Consider the following 19,448-nt stretch of genomic DNA (forward strand, 5'->3'; position numbering starts at 1 on the left):
GCTTTTGCTTGTTTCTATAGTTAGATCATTACTGTCAATCAGAATTGCTTCATATTTTAATATCCTGGAGTCTGTTAACCATTTTTCAGCTTTTTGATTTAGCACATTTTGGACCGCATGGGGTGTGTATACAATCAGTTTACTTCCAAAGGTGAGTTTACGGCTCTCCTCCACCAAAATAGCAGTAGCTGCTATGGCTTGAATGCATACTGGCCAGCCACGGCTTACTGGGTCCAATAGTTTAGATAAATAAGCTATTGGTCTTCTCACCCCTCCCCATTCCTGGACTAATACACCATGAACTGCTCCATTTTTCTGCATTCACATATAAATGAAAGGGTTTTTCTAGTGAGGGTAAGCTTAGGGCTGGTACCGAGGCTAGTTTCAACTTCAGTTTTTCTAATTTATTATCATCATCTTTGTCCCATTGTATATTGTCTCCCCCTATTAATTTTTCATATAAAAATTTTACTGCTTGTGTATATCCTTCAATCCATAGTCTGCAATATCTCAGTAGCCCCAGCAGTCTCCTAACCTCCTTTTTTGAAGAGGGAGGAGGGAGGGATAAAATCCCTGTAATTCTTTCAGGACTTAGTTTTTGGCTACCTTTGCTTATCAGGTGGCCGAGATATTTTACTTCTGATTCCACAAACTGTAATTTCCTTTTTGATGCCCTTAGTCCCTTTTCCCCAAGAAAATTTAGAAGCTTTATAGTAGCTTCTTTAATTTCATCTTCTCCTGATATTAGAAGATCATCTACATATTGGATAATTTGTATTCCTGGGGGAGTGGGGAAGGTTTGTAATATTTCTCCCAAGGCTTGCCCAAATAAATTTGGGGCCTCACAATACCCCTGTGGCAGTTTAGTCCACCTCAATTGGTTCTTTTTCCCTGTGTTTGGATTTTCCCATTCAAAGGCAAAAATATTTTGGCTTTCCTCTGCCAGTGGGCAGGCCCAAAAGGCATCTTTAAGATCCACCACACTAAACCACTGCTGTTGAGGTGGAATTTTGCTTAAAAGAGTGTAGGGATTAGGAACCATAGGGTAGCAGGCCCGTGTTCTTTTGTTTACTTCTCTTAAATCTTGCACTAATCTATAATTTCCATCAGATTTCTTTACTGGGAGAATAGGGGTATTATGAGGGGATTTACAAGGTTCTAGTGTCCCATCCTTTATTAATTCTTCTATTACTGGTTTTAGCCTTTTCTCCCTTCTAAAGATATAGGGTACTGACGTACACAAATGGGACATTCTTCTTTTTCAATTGTGACCCCTATGGGGTCAATATCTAGTCCACCCCTATTCCCTTCCCCAGCCCAAACCTCTCTGTTAATTTTTCTTTCATCTTCTTGGCTAAGTTTTAACACTTTGGCCATCATTTTCCCTTCTTCTGGTATGACTCCAATCCCCAGTTGGATTTGTAAATCCCTTCCCAATAAATTGCTGCCAGCCCCAGGAACCAACAAAACATCCCCTATCCCTATTTTTGTTTCCCCTTCAATTACCACATCTTTAATGACAGGGACCTTAAATCCTTCCCCCTTTGCTCCCGTTACTTTTACCATATCATTACTTGCATCACACCCTTTTGGAATATTCATCACACAAGTCCTTTCTGCCCCAGTGTCAACTATAAATTTTAATACTTCCTCTTGGGGGCCCTACTTTTAAAGTTATCAAAGGCTCCAGATGGTATTTATCCCCCAAAAAATAGAGCCCATGACTTCCCTATTTTTCTTCTGTGTGTGTCTCTTGAAATATTTTCAGATCCCTCCTCAGGTGGGGGCATTCTCTTTTATAATGCCCCTCTTCCTTGCAATAGAAACAGGCATCCCTGGGTTGTTCTTGGAATCTTGACCGTGCTGAGGTTTTTATTTTTCTCCTTTCCACCATTTCTGAATCTTGAATGTTTAGGAGTGTTACCTGAGGGCTTTAGATTTTTTTTGGAAGGTACTCTCTCGCATAGTGGCTATCATGATCTTTGCTTCCACTTTGGCTTTTTCTTCATCCCTCCGGACATATATATCTTTTGAGCTTTCCTTACTAGGTCTTGTAATGGTTTCTCGTACCAGTCTTCTATTTTTTCTAATTTTTTCTAATATCTGGCCAGGCATGAGTGACAAAGTTAACTCTTAGCAGGGCTTGCCCTGCTAGGGACTCCGGGTCTATCCTAGAATATTGTTTCATATTCTTTCAGAGCCTCTCCAGCCACTCAGTCAGGGTTTCTTCCTTCCCTTGCTGCCCCTCAAGGGCCTTTCTGACATTTTGTCCTCGGGGTGCTCCCTCTTTTATTCCCTTGATTATCAAATTACAATAATCCTTCATATGTCCCCTCCCAGCTTCATCATTTTGGTTCCAGTTAGGAGGTGTAATGGGCATTTTCTGATCCCTGGGTGGACCTTGTTGGTTTTCTCTTTCCCAAATTTTTATTCTAGCAATTCTAATCATTTCTCTTTCTTCTTGGGAGAATATTATTTTCATTATTGATTGCATTTCTTCTCAAGTGAAAATGTTGGGACCTAAGAACTGGTCCAACTGTTCAGCTGTACCTATGGGGTCTTCTAATAATCCTTTAATTTCTTTTTTGAAATTCCTAACCTCTGTAGAGGTTAGAGGGGCATTCACAAAGCCGATTCCCCCTCCTCCCATAGGCACTTCTCTTAATGGAAATAAATGAATTTCTCGGCTTCCCTCTGTTTGTTTAGCAATGGAGGGATTGTTGGGCTGCCTCTGAGCCTTAATGGCACCTCTTGTATTCTGGTATGGTGCTCCTTCGTTAAGAAGAGGGTTTATTTGGGAAGAAAGCACCGAACTCCCCTGGGGAGGAGGGGCAGATTTAAAGTCTGGCGCTGAAGCCGAATATTCTGAAGTGCAGAGGGTGGGGGTGGGGTATGGCAGTGAAGCCAAATATTCCGGAGCACAGGAGGCGGGGACTGGCGCTAAACCAGGGTTTCTCAAGGCAGGAGAGGTGGGGGCTGAAGCCGGGACGTGTGACATTTCCCTTGATTCAATTGAGGGTGCTGCGATTCCCGAGATATATGGGAATGGTGGGATCCCCGGCATGGGCGGGGGCAGGGCTCCCCCCCGCTCCATTGGGGCGGGAGGGCTGCCGGGGGAAAGGCCCCTGGTGCGGGTGGAGGAGGGGCTGGCGGGGGAAGCCCGGGAGCTGGGAGGGGGGGGGCAGCTTCTGGTGCTGGCGGCGGAGGCAATACTTCTAAAGGGTCCCACCCTTTTTTCTCTTCTGTTTGCTTCTCCTCTGGGGTTTCTGATATTTTAAAGACTTTGGTTCCCAGAGGTTTTGTAATTCCTGTCCAGCAAGAAGCATATTCTCCCTCCTCAGGGTGAGATGGCTCTTTTGAATTTACAAATACATTTAGAGCCTGGCAAATCCATGCCTCATCAGGCCCATATTTTGGCCAGTGTCGGGGTCTCCTCCCCCCGCCATGTAGCCCTGGGAGCCCTGAGGGCACAGACACACGGGGTTTCCCTGCCCCTGCTCAGCCTCGTTCCCCATTGGTTGGTTTGTGTTCCCCTGCGCGGGCAAAGCAGCTCGGGTCCTGACTGTAAGAGTTCCTGGGCAGAGCCCGGCCATGCGGCTGGGGAAATAAACATCTCTGAAACATCTAGCAAGAATCTGTCTATATATATTTCTTTTCCACGGGACTCCTGGTTGGATAAAGGTGTTGCAGTATCCCCACTGTAACATATGGTGGAGAATTGATGACAGAACGATCCCCGATCCCTAAGCGACTTTGTGTGAGTAAACCCTGGAAACTTTGGATTCCTCTTCTTGGTTTTGTTTCGCTATTCCATATCTGGACTATGGAAGAATCGTGGGAAATGGGGCTCTCTGAGCCACAGAAAAAAATGTATCTAGAAGTAAAAGCAATCCTTGAACAACAAAACAAAAAAGTATTGGAACCAGGAGATCTTGAACACTTTTTTATCTGGCTTTTCAAACGGTTCCCCTGTATTTCTCGAGACTTACTTTTTGATATCGGACCTCCTGGATATTATCAGGAGTGTTTCTGGAACGAGATCTGTGATAAGCTAAGGGATGGACGAGCGATAGAAGCTGTCCGTGGATCCTTTGTAATCAGCGAAGCTCTTCAGGAGCATCTGTATGGTCCCATTACCCCTAAAGCAGAAGATCATACTTCTCCCGTGGCCGAGACCGCGTGGCAGCCACCCCAGGAGCATATGACTGCAGCCGTGCCGGTGGAGGTGCCTGCGCTGGATGCGCCCGGCCCCCTCGGGAGCGCGCGCCTTACTGTGGACCCCATCCCTGTCTCGGGGTCCCCGGCCACTCGACCGCGAGTGAGGGAGCGACGCCGCAGGCACCGCGGGTGCCATGGGCCACCAGCAGCCAGGAACCGGAGGTCAGCGTGGAAGCCCGCTCTGAGCACAGGGCTCGGAGAGCCCTATGCAGGGAGAAGCGGCGGTTTCCACAGCAACACGAGAAGCAGCGCAGCGCCGAGCCGAAACGAGGCCGCTCTCGAAGCAGCATGGAGTTTGAGGAGCGGAGCCGCTCACGGGGTGTGGGGCCAGCGGCGATGGCAGCGTGGGGCCGCGCAGAGCCCAGACAGGCGCTGGAGCGGGGCCGTGCAGAGCCCAGACACGCACCGGAGCAGCGTCGTGCAGAGAGCGCAGAGCAGCCGCAACGCGGGGGCCTGACCAAGACGTCGGAGTCAGCGAGGCGGCGGCCACGCGGGACCGGCACCCACGACAAACATGCAAGCATGTGATAGGAGACGTTCTAGCAACGAAAGTCACAGGAACTGTGAAATGGTACAATGTAAAAAACAACTATGGATTTATAACACAAGATGATACAGGGGAAGATTTATTCATCCATAGAACTGCCATTAAAAGGAATAATCCTAAAAATTACCTGCAAAGTGTAGGAGATGGGGAAGTTGTTCAATTTGATATAGTTCAAGGAAAGAAGGGTTTACAAGCAGCGAATGTTACTGGGCCTGGAGGTATTCCCGTCAAAGGCAGCCATTATGCACAAAATTATAAACAATATCCACTCCAGCAATTTCCCTACCCACAGCCTAATTTCCTCTTTTACCCTATACCCAATATGAACCCTTTCCTAAGTTTACCCTATCCCCAGTTTATTCCTAATCCGTTTTTCACCCCATGGCTTCCTTATACAATTCCATTTCCCTGCAATTCCTCTCCGATGCCGATGGGGGGATGAAAAGGGGGAGGGAAGAAATTAAACCCTCTCCTGCCTCAGTTTCCCCACAGGCATGCCCAGAGAGTTCTGTCTCCCTTCTGTCAGCCCTAAGATGTTCCACAGAATCTGTTTGGACATTTAAAGACTCAGGAGGGTGGCTTATTTTGTTTTGAAACTGTTCTTGTTATGTTTATCCAGTTGTCTTAATTCTCCTTTTATTAAAATAAAACGGGTGAAATGTCGGGGTCTCCTCCCCCCGCCATGTAGCCCTGGGAGAGGAGCCCTGAGGGCACAGACACACGGGGTTTCCCTGCCCCTGCTCAGCCTCGTTCCCCATTGGTTGGTTTGTGTTCCCCTGCGCGGGCAAAGCAGCTCGGGTCCTGACTGTAAGAGTTCCTGGGCAGAGCCCGGCCATGTGGCTGGGGAAATAAACATCTCTGAAACATCTAGCAAGAATCTGTCTATATATATTTCCTTTCCACAGGACTCCTGGTTTGATATAGGCGTGTTACTGTATCCCCACTGTAACAGGCCAGTACACATGATCCGGTCTGATTTCTTTTTTTACCCACTCTTTCATGCAGAATTGAATCATTTTTACTTTATCTTTTCCTTTTGTAGAAGGATCAGTTTCCTAGTTCGCGAGTTTGACCCCGAGGGGACTGTCTTGCGGTATATCCTCTGGCACCCTTTTATAATCTGAACTTAATTTACTAGGTTGTTGTCCCATTTTTCTAGGAGTTCTCTATTACTCAAAATACCAATTTATCCCCCTCTTTGAAATACTAACTCATCCTTTAAATCACTAATCTTCACTGCTGTAAAATACTACCCACCCTTTCACAGTACAAAAAACAACAAAAAAAATTATTATAGCCCACCTTCCCCAAAAACAAAGTTAACTTCTAATTACAAAGTTTTTCATTCACACATTCACTCTTTTTAATATTTGTTCACTCACTCATTCCTACTCACAACAGAATAATAAGGTACCTCTTTCAAGTCACTTGTTAGTATCCACCCATGGGTATGATATAATCCTTAGGATTCTGGGTGCTCTTGGATTTCCCTCAACCCAGCATTGCTAGCATCCAAACCCCAACCTCTCTTGGGGTACTTTTAGGCCCTGGGTGCTCTTGGAGTTTTCCTCAACCCAGCATATGGCGGGGGGGGTATCTCCCACTTTGCAACCCCTTCCCTGGGACCCCGTCCCAGTCACCCCGGGAGATTCTTTCACTCCTCTTATCTCTCGCTTCATCTCCTCGCTGGCCGCTGTTCTCGCGAACAAGACGGAACCGCAGCACTCAGAGACTGCCACACTCGCTTCGCAGATCTGGGGGTAACCAGTCCACGTCTCATTCACACACACTCATCTCCCGTAACCACCCCCTTTTTCATTGGACAATACTTACCAGTCCTGTTTCTTTTCCAGTGTCTGTGGGATTTTTGTCGAGAGCGCTCTCTTTCATTTGCTTTATTTTTGTGTCTTTCTTGTCCTCAGGGTGTTGCCCTGCTGCCACCAAATTGCGCCAGAGGATGCTAAGCAAGGTCCTGCCAACTTGGGCGGGAGGCGCCTTACCCTTGCTTCTTGAATCCTCCCACGCTTTTCAGAGGCGAGGTGTAGCTCCGGGACGAGCCCCCAATTGTGAAAAACGAGGTTCACTCTCCTGTGAGAATTTAAAGGGTTTAATATAAAGACAATAAGGGACACATAAAATAAAGCAAAGGGGTAATGGCCAGGTGCCTTGGCGCTCTGGCAAGAGCACCCCTGATGCTAGAGGTGAGTCCTTTTTATACCATTTTTACTGTCTGTTCTTCATTCATATTAAAACTTTTCCTGGAGCTGTTCTGCATTGTGAGGAATGAGACAACTCTTTGTAGAAATTAAAACAATTTATTAAAACAGAAAAAAAGTTGAAAAATTGCAAAAAACTAACAAAATATAAAAATTTGGGATCCAGATGGCTCGAGAGATATGCCCCAGGAGCGCAGGGATTCAGGAACTTTAGGCTTAAGACAGCTCTGAACCTCAGGTAGAGAAAAAAATAAACTTGCAGTTTAGGCTGGTCAAAAAGAAATCTATTTCTAAAAAGCCCCTAGAAAGGGGTAGGCTTCTCCAGCACTGCCTTAGCAAGCTGGAGAGGATGGGAGAATGAGACACGTGTCTTTCTTTTTCTCCCTGTTATAGCTTTTGCTCCGCCCACAGTCCGCCCACAGCCCACCCCTTTGGTTCAAGGTGATTGGTGCTCTCCCTTTGACAGGCCATCTCCATCCACCAATGGCTCCTCCTGGTCAGAGGGGTGATATCAGTTGAGATAAGGGTCATGTGCTTATGGGGGGCTGGGCTGTTTGTTGCAACTGGGGTTTTTTAAAATCTGCCTTGAAACCAAGATACAAGTAAAACATAAAAAAAATACATCCAACACATCTTAAAACACTTGTAAAGGTATACAGTAAACACAGGAAGACCAGAAAAACTTGATTAGTGTACCTGGACTGATGGATTGATTTTAACATTCAATTTAAAAATATTAAGCTCAAATTAATTAAAGCACTTAATATGCAAAGACCAAGCACAAATAGGGATTTCATGTATGACAAGTCCCCCCTTTTTTTCTCTTATGTTCACATCTTTGGTCTTTGCATTTAAGTGGAGGTGGATAACTCTTCAGGGATAGATTCAAGCTCTTTAAAACTGTCCCACACTTGCTGGGCAATTTTTCTCTCCTTTCTAGTTTTCTTATTGTTACTATTATTGACATGCATAATCTTTTGAGCGAATGGTGGACGCTGCTGTTGTCCTTGAAGATCCTGGATCAGTGGCATGCCTTGGACGACAGTGGTGATTAGACGGATGAAACAAGGGATTAAACAAGGGAGAAAAATAAGTCCTGTAAGGGAAAGTCCAACAATAATTAAAGCTTTCTTCCACCATTGTCCTTGGAAAATATTTTCCCACCATTCAGAAGTGATCAAGGGCTGCCATTTCTGCACTGGAACATGGGCTAGTTTCCTGATGTTTTGGGTAATCTTGGTGATGGCTTCACCGTGATCATCAATATGGATGCAGCAGTCTGAGGTGTTAAACTTGCCACATACTCCACCTTCTTCAGCTAGTAAATAGTCCAATGCCAGCCTATTTTGGTACACGGCTGCTCGAGTTTGCCCTTGCTGTGTGTTAAGTAGTTCAAGAGCAAGAGAGGTCTCATTAGTGATTACCTCAATTAGTGCTTGCAGTCTGATGATCCGGTTTAGCATGTAGATGGGAGTTCGGTACCCCCAGCTCCCATCCTGTGCCCATGTTGCAGGTCCATAAGTCTCTAGGATCCTCTCAGCTGGCCACTCTTCTTCTCCCCATCTCTGGGTCCCTCCTATTACATGTCTCTTAGTACGGAAAAGTTCATCATAAAGGGAGATTCCAAGGTGGGCTCCAGCGTTTTCAGCAAGTAGGAAGAAGTTTGGTTGAATGGCTCCAAGAGTGCAGCTCCCTTTCCAGCGAGGTGGTAAGTTGGAATAAGCTCGGTTACCACAGATCCAGTAGAGGTCTTGTGGTGCTTCCCAGAAGTGGGGTTGTATACTTGCTGCTGTAATCCAGTACTTGGAAATTTGTGGCAGGACAGAGTATGGATTTCCTTGATCCCAGCACTGCCAGAGTTTTTTAACAGGATTCAAAATGCAATTTTTGTTTTTAACCTTTTCTGCAGACCAGAATACATCTGGTTCTTGAGGTATCCACCAATGTTTTTGCCCATCAGTTACCAGGTACCTTTTGCATATTGTCTCACCAACTTCTTCTAAAAATTTTCTTCCTTTCCTCCAGATGCATTCTTCTCCAATAACAGTATTGCTTAGCAGCCAGGTTTCATTGTCATGTCTGGTTGTGGGGGAGAGATTACTCAGTCGGAGTAAATCGGGGGGTCCAAGACTGACTCCCCGCCAAGGCCAACTCTCCGATTCTAAAGTTCCTCCACACACCCAGCAATTTGTTAAATTTAGCTGTTGTCCAATCCTTTCTGCCAGGTCAATAAACAAGTTTTTCCTTGACATCAAAGGATTGTTTTCTTTTTGTTTTTCCTTTTCTTCTATGACCACCTCTTGGATCAGGTCAGTGTCATAGGTCTTTCTTTTTAACAAATCTTCTGTCTTGGTTATGTATCTAAAATTGAAACAGAGCCAATCATCTTGGGAGGGGCACTCTCCCTTCTGCTTATGTATTTGGGTGCCAATGTTTTTGCCAATCCAGTACTTGTGACCTTTTTCTGAGCAGATACTCAACCTTGTTATGTTATAACAAGATGGATTAACATAAGTATGTGCTCGGAAAAAGTGTCGAATTTGAAATGAGCCTCCTTCTGCCTGGTACACAGTCTTGTAACATCTGTTACAGCGGCTCTCGGCTGCTTGTGTAAAGGGAGGCCAGAGGACCCAGAGACAGATGACACTCAGTAGCAGGATGTTGCTCACTTTCCCCTTTAGGCATACCCGAGAGGAGCTGTCAGCATTTGGGTTGCCTCTGCTGGTGGGGGTTGTCATCTTTGCTTCTTTCGTCCTTTCTTTAGGCATCTCACCTTCAGATGGTTCTTCAGTGACCTCAGGCTTCTGGAAGCTCATGGTTATTTTAGGGTTGGCCTTGTCAAAGATTAGAGTTATCGTGCCCATAATTTTGGAGTCTGATTGGACTGTTATTGGAAGAGAATGCTGGCTTCAAATGGAGCCTTACTATACAGTTGATGTGACAATATGGTTGTGTGAAGGCAGAATCTGTAAAAGGGAATAACAAAGAACAGAATTAACAGCAAAATATTTTCAACTTAGTTTAACAACTTGTAGCTAGCACTTATTACTGAGGTATAACTGGGGAAGAACTGGGAGTACAGGATTTTATTAACTTGGAGTGAGGGATGCTGAGTGGAGCTTTCAAACAGGGTGTTTAGTTTGATGGTTTGTCTGGAGGTTTCTTCTCTTCAATTGGTGGTGCCACTGGACCCTTCACCCTCTTGACATGCGTCCAGCCCTTTTCAAATGTCCGGACAGCTGTTTCAGTGGTTAGCTGGACCTGAAATGGACCTTCCCAGGATGGGGTTAATGACTTTTCTTTCCAGGATTTTATTAACACCCAGTCACCTGGATTGATGTGATGTAAATTAAAATCAAGTGGGGGAGTTTGTGGTAGAAAACCTCTTTCCCTTAGCAACTCTAGATTTTTGGCAATTATCTGTACATATTTTTGTACATTGGTGTTTCCACACTCTTTCACATTCAACTCTTGTGGTGTAGCAAGGTAGGGTAATCCATACAACATCTCATATGGTGAACAACCCAAATCAGATCTTGGCTGTGTCCTAATTCTAAGAAGAGCAAGTGGAAGGCATTTTACCCAGGTCCATTTTGTTTCCAGCATTAATTTTGTGAGGGTGTTCTTGATTGTCTGGTTCATCCGTTCCACTCTCCCAGAGCTCTGTGGATGCCACGGGGTGTGTAATCTCCAATTTGTTCCTAATTGCTGAGCCAATTGTTGTACAATTTGGGAGGTAAAATGAGTACCTCGATCTGAATCTATGCGGTGGACTATCCCATAACGGGGGATAATTTGCTCGAGGATCACCTTACTCACTGTCTGGGCTGTTGCATTGACAGTTGGAATAGCTTCCACCCAGTGGGTAAGGTGATCAACGATTACCAACAGGTATTTCCACTTCTGGACAGGAGGCATTTCTGTAAAGTCAATTTGAATGTTTTGGAAAGGCCTGATTGCTAATTTAATTCCTCCGCCCGTGTTCTTTTTCATTACCTTTTTGTTAACTTTTTGACAGATTACACAGTCCCGGGTTATTTGGTTGGCTATTTCATAAACACCAGTGCATCCAAAGGTTCTGAGATAGTGATCCGCCAGAGCCTTTGAACCCCAATGATTGCTTTGGTGAATATTTTGTAGAATTTCTCGGGTTAAATTTTTGTTTAAAATTTGGCGTTTATCTGGTAAATACCAGCGGCCTTGAGAATCCTCATTGGCACCAATTAAAACTAATTTCTGTTTTTCCTGATCAGTAAAAATGGGCGTGGGTAAAATGTTAGTTTGTGGAATAGTGTCAGATGTGGTGGTGTTAGTTGGAAGTTGGTTTACTTCCATCACTTTTACCTCTTCTTCCACTGCTGCTTCTTTTGCTGCCAAGTCTGCTAGGTTGTTCCCCCGAGCTTCTTTTGTGGTTCCCGATTGATGACCTGGAATATGCACCACTGAGATCACCTGAGGCAGTTGCAGTGCTTTTAGAATTTTTAGGATCAATTCCTTATGTAGGATATCTTTCCCTTTGGTGTTTAGGAACCCCCTTTCGGACCAGATTTTTCCAAAGGTGTGGACTACGCCATAAGCGTATCTGGAGTCAGTGTAAATGGTCCCGATGCTTCCTGCTAGTCGGTGGAGTGCTTTTTCTAGGGCATAGAGCTCACAGACCTGAGCTGACCAGGTTGGTGGCAATCTGCCCTTTTCTAGCACACACATTTGGTGTCCATCGACCACTGAATAGCCAGAGCATCGCTTTCCATCCACCACTCGAGATGACCCGTCAATGAAGAGGATTTCCCCTTCATTGAGGGGACAGTCCACCAGGTCCTCTCTGACTTTTGTCTGGATGTCAATTATCTCAATGCAATTGTGTTCAATTTCTTTTTCTGATGGGGTCCCGTAAAGAAATTGAGCTGGATTTTGGTGTGTACACACAACTAACCTCAGGTGGTCTGAGTGCATGAGAATGGCTTCATATTTGACTATTCTTGGGTCAGTTAACCACTCTGCAGCCCTGTGAGCTAAAATGGTTTTGATTGAGTGTGGTGTATGCACTGTCAAGTCTCCACCAAAAATGAGTTTTTGACTCTCCGAGACCAGAACAGCTGCTGCGGCGATGGACTGGATGCAGACGGGCCATCCTCTGGACACTGGATCTAGTAATTTGGAAAGAAAAGCAACTGGCTTCCTGACTCCTCCCCACTCCTGGGTCAAGACGCCATAGGCAATTCCCTTCTCCACATTAACAAATAGATCGAAGGGTTTTTCTAGTGAAGGAAGGCTTAAAACAGGTGCTTTTGTTAATTTCTCTTTCAGATTTTGTAATTTTTGTGTGTCTGAATTAGTCCAATTAAAAGGTTCTTCTTCTATTAGTTTTTCATATAAAAATTTGGCAGATTGTGAATACTGATCAATCCACAGTCTGCAGTATCCAAATAGGCCTAATAATTGCCGGATTTCTCGTTTTGAAGTTGGAGGTGGTAGATTTAGGATTCCTTCTACTCTTTCAGCACTGAGTTTTTTGTGCCATGGCCAATTAGATGTCCCAAATACTTCACCTCCTGTAGCACAAATTGTAATTTAGGTTTTGACACCCTCAGCCCGTTCCTCCCTAGAAAATTCAGTAACTGAATTGTAGCAGTTCTTACCGTAGACTCCTGTTCCCCAGAGAGGAGCAGGTCGTCTACGTACTGAGTTACCTGAATCCCTTCGGGTGGAGAAAAGGAACTTAGCAAATCTTCTAGCGCTTGGCCAAAGAGTGTGGGTGACTCGGTGTAACCTTGAGGCAGGCGAGTCCAGCGCAGCTGCTGCTTCCGTCCAGTGTCTGGATCCTCCCAGGTAAATGCAAAGATGTCTCTGCAATGAGAATCTAGAGGACATGACCAGAAAGCATCTTTAAGGTCAATAACAGAGAACCAGGCATGTGCTGGGGGTACCCGACTCAGGAGTGTATAGGGGTCCTGCACCAGTGGGTACCTGGTTTGGACTCTCTTATTGACCTCACGCAGATCTTGTACAAGCCGGAATGACTTATCTGGTTTCTGGACAGCCAAAATTGGAGTGTTGTAACTGGATTTGCAGGTCTCAAGAATTCCATCTTGTAATAAGTCCATAATAACAGGCTTCAGGCCCTTTCTTTTGTCCTTGGAGAGGGGATATTGTGGTACACGTACTGGCTGGCTATTTGGGAGCAACTCAATTGTTAGAGGTGTGATGTCCATTTTTCCCCGGTTGCCAGGTTTGGCCCACACTACCGGGTCAATGTGTTGCTCATCTACTAAAGATAAAACAAACAATTTAGTGGTCATTTTTCCACCCTGCGGTACCACCCCAACCCTCAGAGGTATTTGGAAGTCACGTCCTAAAAGATTGATCCCAGCTTGAGGTAGGTATAGCACATCCCCTGTATGGGTACGTCCTTGTATGGAAAGGATTACATTTTTAATTACAGGAACAGCAAAGCTTTCACCATTAGCACCATATATATCTAATGTATCTTGAGAAATAAAACATCCTGGAGGTGTTTTAGTGACACAGGTTCTTTCAGCACCTGTGTCCACTAAAAACTCCACTTGTTGTCTCTGGGGTCCAGCTTCTAATTTTATCAAGGGCTCTTTAAGATGTTTTTGCCCCAGAGAATAAAGCCCCTGACCCCTTCAGTTGTTCAAAATTTGTCCCTCCATTTGAAGGACTCCTTGATCTCTCTGCTTTTTAAAACAGTACCACTGCCCGTGGCCTGGTTTATTACAGTATGTGCAAATTAACCTCTCAGGTCTTTGAACAATTGGGTTAGGTTGTTTATTGCAAACACAAACCTGTGGCTGTTGCTGAGAGCAGATTTGGGTTTGCTGTTGTGGGATGCCCCTTTGGGAAGTTCTTTGTGTAGGAGGGTTGTGGATTGGAGCATTAGTGCTGTTATTCATTATTCGGCTTTTAGCCTTCATCCTCTCTTCATCCCTCCTAACAAAGACTTTTTGGGCTTCCTCCAGTAATTCATCTAGTTCCCTCTCTGGCCATTTTTCCAATTTTTCTAATTTTTTCCTGATGTCAGGCCAGGAGTGAAGCACAAAATGTACCTTTAGCATAGTTTTGCCTCCCTCACTGTCTAAGTCAATGACAGAATAAAGTTGAATGTTATTCCTTAACCGAGCCATCCAAGCTGTTGGGGACTCATCCTTTTCCTGTTCCCCACAAAATGCTTTTTTCATATTATTAACTCGAGGAACAGCTTCTCTAATCCCTTTTATAATTAAATTTCTGTAGTCTTTCATGTTCCTCCTGCCCTCTTCTGAATTTGGGTTCCATTCAGGGTCTGTCAGTGGTAATTTTTGTTCTCCAATTGGGCCTTGATTAGAATTATTTTCTCTGTCCCAGACTGTCACTCCTGCAGCTCTAATCAATTTTCTTTCCTCAATGGTGAATAAGGAGTGAAGGATGGATTGTATCTCTCCCCAATTATAAATATTAGGGCCGAGGAATTGATCAAATTGGTCAGCTAGACCAATGGGGTCAGCCATCAGGCTTTTCATTTCTTTTTTAAATTCCCGTACCTCAGATGAAGCTAGAGGTACAACTACATAACCAATTCCTCCTTGAGCATTTCCCATGGGTACCTCCCTAAGAGGTAAAATTTTAGACTCATGGGGAGTGCTAAGGCAGGTGGGACAGTCAGGTGTTTTAAATGATTTCTTTCTAGTGCAAGATGCTGGGCCATCCTGGCTAGAAGAAATCTTTTGTCCGGTTGTCTTTTTGTGAGAGCAGGAAGGAACAGAATTTTCTTTTTCACTTTCATTCTCATTTTCTGAGTCCCTTTCGATTGGGTGGCTTGATGAAGGAAAGACCCTTTCTTGTTCAATTTGGACCCTCCTTTCTGGAGGAGTTACTGGAGGAAGGTAGTCTAGGGGGTCCCACTTTGGTTTATTTAATTTAGGTTTTTGTTTTTCTTTCTGTTTGTGTTCTTCTGCAATGGAAAAAATTTGGTTTGAATTTTTATTAAGTCCAATTGAATTAGATTTAGTTTCCTCTTCCAATTCTATTTTTTTGCTTTGGTCTTCATTTTGTTTTTGCCAATAATTTAACCAAATTTTAGCATAGTCTAATTCATCAGAATGTTTTGGAGCTTTGTAATGTACATAAGAATGCAAAGCCTCACAAAGCCATTTTTCAGAAGACCCATACTTGGGCCATCTGAGCCCATCTTTGTTAATTCTATGTTTTGGCCACTTAAAAACACAGTACCTAATCATTTGACACTGGTCTTTTTCTTTAGTTAAAAGATTTTCTTCCCACTTTAGGAGCATTTGCCCTAACGGACTGTCTGGGAAGATTTTGTATTTCTTCATTAGGTCTTTCTTTTTGCTATTCGCTTGTCCCATTTTGTTACTGGGAAGCAAACAAGTAGCTAGTGCAGAAGAAAAAATTTATTTTTTTTTTTTTTTTTTTTTCTAATTAAATAAACCAAAGTATTGTATTATATAAAACAATTAAAATATTGCATAAGGAAATAATATTACAAAATAACCTAAATTCAATACACTATCACAATAAAAAAATGATAATAAATTTATAAGCATAAAATACAATACAACTAATGTAGAGAAAAGCAAGCAGGGTTAGTAGATATATGATGGCGAATCTGTGGGAAAAAAATTAAATATGGCAGGCTGGTGAGAAACAAATATGTTGCAAGAAAAATTAATTTTAATTATAAAAAGAATAATTAGTGAATATTTAAATTGGTTAAAGTATAACTGAAATTTAGATAGTTTTATACATATATACTTAAAATTTAAGAAACAAGAGTTGTCTTTATTAGCAAAGGAGAGATAGATTAAAATATTTATAACCAAATTAAAGGAAAAAGATTATAATGAATAACACAAGCAGTAATTCAAAATATCAAAGTAGTGTCTTATGATTAAAGCAGATAAAGCAAATTACAACTACAATCCAATAACCCAAACACTCCAAACTAACAGGAAGTATAAAGGTGCTAGATAGCACTGACCACAAGAGTGCAGCTAAAACAAGTTCACACATGCACAGGGGTAGCAAAGGGGTGCAGTTCAAATTAAAAGGACACAAAATGGCGGCCGACCACGTGGCGGCCCGAAATTTCAAAATGGCGGCCGACCACGCGGCGGCGCGAAATTTCAAAATGGCCGCCGACCACGCGGCGAAAAGAAAAAGAGAGGGGTTTAAAATGAGGTTTCTCCTCAGTTCTAGACCCGAGGAGACTGAGACACTAATAAAAATGAATTTGGGGCTGCGCACACCCCTAAAACGTGGAAACCTCCCCCCAGAAAGGCTGATCACCACACTCGATCTTCCCCTCTGTGTCTCTAAAGGGGTGATCCCTCGTGGTGCCCTTAAAAATGAACCCTTTCAAGCACACTCACACACACACTGGGGGCGGCCAACCCCCCCACACACTCTCTCACAAAAGGAATTCCACTCGGAGGTTCCCCAAAAACGAATAGCCCTTAAAAAGGGTAAGTCCCTAACTAAGTTCCCTTTAAGAAGGGTTCAAGCCTTACCACAAGTCTTTCTCCACCGGAGGTGTCCTTTCTCTGCTGCAGTAATCCTTGTGGGAGCCCAGAAAATCCAAGGAGAAAAACCAAAAAACCAAAAAAATCGCAAAAATTCAAAAATAGTAAAATTAACCAAAATACCTGGATTTTAGGGCAAAAATAGGATCCCGGACGAGTCCCCAAAAGAGTTGTGAGGAATGAGACAACTCTTTGTAGAAATTAAAACAATTTATTAAAACAGAAAAAAAGTTGAAAAATTGCAAAAAACTAACAAAATATAAAAATTTGGGATCCAGATGGCTCGAGAGATATGCCCCAGGAGCGCAGGGATTCAGGAACTTTAGGCTTAAGACAGCTCTGAACCTCAGGTAGAGAAAAAAATAAACTTGCAGTTTAGGCTGGTCAAAAAGAAATCTATTTCTAAAAAGCCCCTAGAAAGGGGTAGGCTTCTCCAGCACTGCCTTAGCAAGCTGGAGAGGATGGGAGAATGAGACACGTGTCTTTCTTTTTCTCCCTGTTATAGCTTTTGCTCCGCCCACAGTCCGCCCACAGCCCACCCCTTTGGTTCAAGGTGATTGGTGCTCTCCCTTTGACAGGCCATCTCCATCCACCAATGGCTCCTCCTGGTCAGAGGGGTGATATCAGTTGAGATAAGGGTCATGTGCTTATGGGGGGCTGGGCTGTTTGTTGCAACTGGGGTTTTTTAAAATCTGCCTTGAAACCAAGATACAAGTAAAACATAAAAAAAATACATCCAACACATCTTAAAACACTTGTAAAGGTATACAGTAAACACAGGAAGACCAGAAAAACTTGATTAGTGTACCTGGACTGATGGATTGATTTTAACATTCAATTTAAAAATATTAAGCTCAAATTAATTAAAGCACTTAATATGCAAAGACCAAGCACAAATAGGGATTTCATGTATGACATGCATGGCCACTCCTTCGTTCTGCCTTTTTAGAGCATGCATAGTCTTCTGCCTTGTGGTTTTATTTCTCTTGATTCTTGGGGTTGGGCCTGCTAGGTAAGAGTCGATGGTAGGGTGGATCTCTTAATTCTCCAGACAGTCAGGGCTGATTGCAGCTTTGGGCCTCTTTGTCTCTCCAGGCAGAGTGGTGATAACAGCTCTCGAACTCTCCTGGCCGCCCCCCCTTCTCCGGGCAGAGTAGCCTTTAGGCCCTTTTGTTCCCTGGACAAAGTATTGATTAGCAGCTCCTTGGGCCTCATCCTCTGTTTGCTTGGAGATTATCTTACTTGCTCACACTTGCTAATATTCTTGCTAAAAAGAGAGAAAACTACATCCACACAGCAAAAAGCGTTTCTAACATTATATAATATCTACCTTTATACTTTGCGAGAAGCCAATATAATATATGTTTATAACTATATGAACCCTGAAGGGGAAGAAGTAGTGGTAGAAGCTACGACTCTTCCCATCAAAGGTTAATTATAAAAGTCACATAAACAGAAATGTGTTTTCTCAAATATAAGAGATCCTAGGTTAAACCTTCTGTGGTCATCAGTTGGAGATCTCTGACACATCATGAGGACTTTCTGATCTACACTTAAGTGACTTTCTTCAAGGTAAAGCTTTAACTCTTGATGTAAACGTGGAATCTTTTGACTTTGGAAAAGGGCCACGTTTATTTACTTCTGTTGTCAGTTGAGACAAGTTTTCCCAGATTTTTTGGGTTTGTTTTGTTCTGCTTTCAACAGTCCTGCAGTGATCGATAGGATGTTTATTACTTTTTATTGTATATTAAGCTCTTTCACAAAGTGGTTAAATATGCTTAACTCTGAAGGTGAATGCTAGGTAGTACCATTTCATGACCACACTTATATGCGATGTTTCAGCTGACTATGCAGGTGCTGAAATTGTCACTTCATCAATTTTTTACAAGGTACATCAGTATCCTTTTAATTAGTGTATGTTTCTGGAATTCACTTAACGTTTGAAGCTATTTCTCATTCTGACTAGCTGTTTGCAATTCAAGAAAGTAGGGAAGAGTTGATCAGCACTACTAAGCTATTACATGAGATAAGAAGTACAAGTAGCCTGCAATAAAAGAGTAAAACCAACCTCACTGAAAGTGAGATGATGTGCATAAATGGAAAGATGGGTCTTTTTCATTAAATAAAATTTTCCTCTTTAGAATTGAACTTGTATGGACATAGGAAGCTTAAAAAAAAAAAAAAAAGGCACATGACATCAGTGTGCCAGAATCATCTGTTTAGAAATGAGCTGTTTTCACTTCTCATGTAGGCTTTCAGATGAGTATTCTATTTTTGAATTTAAAAATTGCAACTGTAAGTTTAGCAATTCACTTCTATTCCTGAAGCTCGAGGAAGCATATTTCAGATGCAAAAAATAGTTCCTGTTGAAATTCAACAATTCAGAACATTTTATACATTACTGCCACTTAGTATTATTAATCTTGATAATATGAGTTATCATTAAGTACTTTTATGACCAAGGAAACAGTTATTCCATTACAGAACATGGAACAACTTGTTGAGGTTAATAGTTCTTTGCAATTTTTACTTTATTTTTAAAAGGAAGACAGACCTTTAATTTTCTTTTGTCAAGTATACTGAGTATAGACATGTAAAACAGTTTTCTTTTGCATTGCCTACGTTTGTATGTATGTACGTATCAATAATTTTTTCTTCAAAAGTCAATAAACCTACTAGAGGACATTTCCTTCAAGTGCCCTGCTTAGAAAAAAAAATAGATGTTTTATGAATAATTTCATTTTCTGAAGGTGATTAATTTCACCTATGAGGCTGCAAAAATATACATTCAGTTTATTTTAAACATATGAAGATAAAAAGATTTAATTTGAAGGATTGACCAGTGTGTAAAGCTCAGCAGCTGAGTGTGTATTTTCAGTAAGAGATCTTTAGTTTGATACTGCATTGCTATCATATTTTTAAAATAGT

General features: G+C 42.8%; 1 protein-coding gene across 4 annotated transcripts in view; it reads left to right on the forward strand.

Annotated features, from left to right (window-relative positions):
* Nucleotides 1-19,448, forward strand: part of LOC138102912 (protein fem-1 homolog C-like) — a 44,310-nt gene that overhangs the window by 11,451 nt on the left and 13,411 nt on the right. The window lies entirely within an intron of this gene.

The sequence above is a fragment of the Aphelocoma coerulescens genome (genome assembly GCF_041296385.1).
Source record: "Aphelocoma coerulescens isolate FSJ_1873_10779 chromosome W unlocalized genomic scaffold, UR_Acoe_1.0 ChrW_unloc_scaf_5, whole genome shotgun sequence".
In the NCBI taxonomy this organism is placed as follows: Eukaryota; Metazoa; Chordata; class Aves; order Passeriformes; family Corvidae; genus Aphelocoma; species Aphelocoma coerulescens.